The sequence below is a fragment of the Orcinus orca genome, chromosome 19 (assembly GCF_937001465.1).
Source record: "Orcinus orca chromosome 19, mOrcOrc1.1, whole genome shotgun sequence".
Lineage (NCBI taxonomy): Eukaryota > Metazoa > Chordata > Mammalia > Artiodactyla > Delphinidae > Orcinus > Orcinus orca.
In genome coordinates, this window is record NC_064577.1 from 17,502,681 (window position 1) to 17,505,984 (window position 3,304).

Consider the following 3,304-nt stretch of genomic DNA (forward strand, 5'->3'; position numbering starts at 1 on the left):
GCGCTAAATAATCTTTAAGAATCTCTGCTAACAGTCTGAAGTTATATGATTCCATGGCATCTGGTGTAAGCCCTATAGACATGTTAAAGAAAGTTAAACACAAACACGTTTGATCTTTTCACATACGAGACCTTATAAATAGCTGAGAAAGCCACATGCCAGTGGCTGAATTGTTAGAGATGAACACCAAGCCAAGAGGAACAACATCTTGCATAGAATTCATTCCAGTCCTTGCGATACAGGGAAATCCCTATTTTCCTCTCTCCTGAACCTCTCCCCACCTCCCACCCCGCCCCAGATCCCTGCCACTACTTGTAACTCTGGCAGGGAGGCATTCTCGTTTGCACAATGCAAGACAATTGCGAAATGAAGCGAAAATGGCTTTGCACATTCTGCTACTAATTGGCAGCTCAGAAGTAAAAGGTAATAAAACCCCAAACCCATTAGGAAAGTTTCTGCCACCATTACTGGTGGTCAGGCGCCCTCTGCTGGTGGATTCGACAGCGAGCCGCCGGAGGCTGAGGGCTGTTTTCATTCTGGGACGGCTGCTTCCCACAACGACCTAGAATGCAGGTGTTTGTCTTCAGGGATTTCCTAATGCAAAACAAGATTAAACTGGGCCATACCTCACTGGAGAGAAATCCTTTCATGCCTTTATAAATCCAGGAAGTTGTCTTAGGAAATCTGTAATAGAAGTGAACACAGAGCACCCCGTGCTCAGAGACAGAAAACACTGTTTTTGAAACTTCCGGATGGAATACAAACATCCATTCAAAATGAAATCTGATTAGAATTCAAGAATATTCGTTTTTCAACATTATGGAGTTTGAAGTTGTATGGAAGAAAAGAGGGTTGGCATTCCTGGGATAGAAATGGAAAATGTCTTCGTGACCAAGGAACACATACACGATTAAGGAGTGACCACATGCTTTGTGACATGGAACTGAGCCCGGAATGTGGTACTGGGTGGTGGGTAGGGTCCAGGATCTAATCAGACCTGGCTTTGAATCCCAGTTCTTCCACTCATTAAAGAAGTTACTGAAAGTCCCTGACTTTCCTTTATATGATATTCTCTTAAGTGTGTTAACACAGTGTACAGTTAAGTCCACTAAAATCAATCTCACTCCATCAGCACCAATGTACTCATTCAATAGGGGCACAGAAGAAATGTAAAAATACTACAGAGTGGATGACAGAGTTCATTCACTCACTCCCTCATTTAGAGTTATCATACTGCAGTGAATACTAAAGACAGTGAATCAGACATAGACCCTGCCCTCAAGGGGAAAGAAGTCCAGGAGAAAAGATAAGACGCATAGACAAATAGCTATGGTGAGGCAGAAAGGTCCCCGTGATGTGAGAGATACACGTGATCAATGGGAATCTCAAAAGATCAATTATTTCCGGTTCTGAGGAACCCGGAAAGGCTTTCCTTTCAGAATTACATCATTTCTATGATTTCTGAGCTTTCCTGAGCACCAGTCCTTGACCATGTGGAAAGGTAAGACTCAGAGTGTTTTAATCATCTGTTAGCTTCGGAAGAATTAGTAATAAAGATGTATTTTAAAAATAAAGAAATGAAAAAATAAGGTAATTAGGAACTTAGAGGGAGAAAACATTGTATAAGAAGAAAATATATGCATAGTACATTACTTGGCTCAGCAATGAATAATACTTACCTTTTTACAATAACATAAGTTCAAACTATGGAATTAACCAAAAAGTACGACTGAACTTTGCTGGGAGTAGACAAAGGACAATATATGTATGTAAGTGTGTAAGAGAATTGAATGATCATTTTCAACAAAAAAGTTAATAGATAATGTCTACAATTATGATAGTGTGAAATGTAAGGGTATAAATATAATATTTGGAAATACAGAGGTTTAGTCTAGAGGAATCAGTTAAAAGTTGAAAGCTGTTGTCATGAGGGCAGGGCTCTGGGCAGGGATAGGATTGGGAATGGGCTACTGATTTTTATTATGACCAACATAAGCTATCTAACTTTTTAAAGCACATACATCTGTTTCATTAAGTAAGTTTTCAATGAAAAGGGGGAGGGGATGATGTCGTGGAGACATGTTCTGTCTGTTCATCTTCTTCCCACTTATTCTGGGAAGGTAAACTTTGTTTTGTCCAAACTGTTTATTCCACTTTTAAATACATGGTTCCCATGGAAGATTACATTTTCTCAGTTATCCCTTTTTCCTGGCTGTGATTGATTGGTCCAGATTTGAGAGGGAAAAAGGAGATGAGAGAGAGAGAGAGAGAGAGAGAGAGAGAGAAACAATGGCATCTGAAGACAGAGAAAGAAGACAAAGTTCTAGCAGTGGTAAATCCCTAGTTCCATGTATTTCTCAGGACCAACCTTATCCTTGCTTTTCCAGTAATTTGGTTGTAAATTTTACTTCAACTGGGAAACTTCCTACACCCTATATGAATTTTTTCACAGCTAGTCTGAGATTTCATTTTCTTTTCTACAAAGGACAGTGACCACACTCCTCATCTAAAATGGCATTTGAGCAACAGTCCCTGTGCAGTCTTCCAAAAAGTCTCGGGAGGCAACTATGTTGGCACAGTGGGTGGTTTGGGTTTTTAAATGAAGTCTTTCCCATGACTAGGAAGCAACCTCACGCTTGAGCTGGAAGGAATCCTTGAGTTACAAGGCAGCCATTAGTGGTCCAGGATCAGGGCAAACTTTGAGCAGGGTGGGGGCGGTACACAAGAGGCTCTTTTTGAGGCATCAAGAGTACAGCTGTCCCAGGGCTTCCCTGGTGACACAGTGGTTAAGAACCCGCCTGCCGACACAGGGGACACGGGTTCGAGCCCTGGTCCGGGAAGATCCCACATGCCACGGAGCAACTAAGCCCATGCACCACAACTACTGAGCCCACGCGCCACAACTACCGAAGCCTACATGCACAACTACCGAAGGCTGTGTGCCGCAACTAGAGAAAGCCTGTGCACAGCAACGAAGACCCTACGCAGCCAAAAAAAAAGAAAAAGAGTACAGCTGTCCCCACACCTAAATAGACGTTTCTCCAAAGAAGACATACTGATGGCCAAGAGGCACATGAAAAGATGCTCAACATCACTAATTATTAGAGAAATGCAAATCAAAACTACAATGAGGTATCATCTCACACTGGTCAGAATGGCCTTCATCAAAAAGTCTACAAATAATAAATGCTGGAGAGGGTGTAGAGAAAAGGGAACCCTCCTACCCTGTTGGGGGGAATGTAAACTGGAGCAGCCACTATGGAGAACAGTATGGAGGTTCCTTAAAACACTAAAAATAGAGCTA

At 41.9% G+C, this 3,304-nt stretch overlaps 1 pseudogene; it reads left to right on the plus strand.

Moving 5' to 3' along the window:
* The first annotated feature begins 829 nt into the window (after positions 1-829).
* LOC117200447 (uncharacterized) lies at positions 830-933 on the plus strand (annotated as a pseudogene).
* Positions 934-3,304: the final 2,371 nt, after the last annotated feature.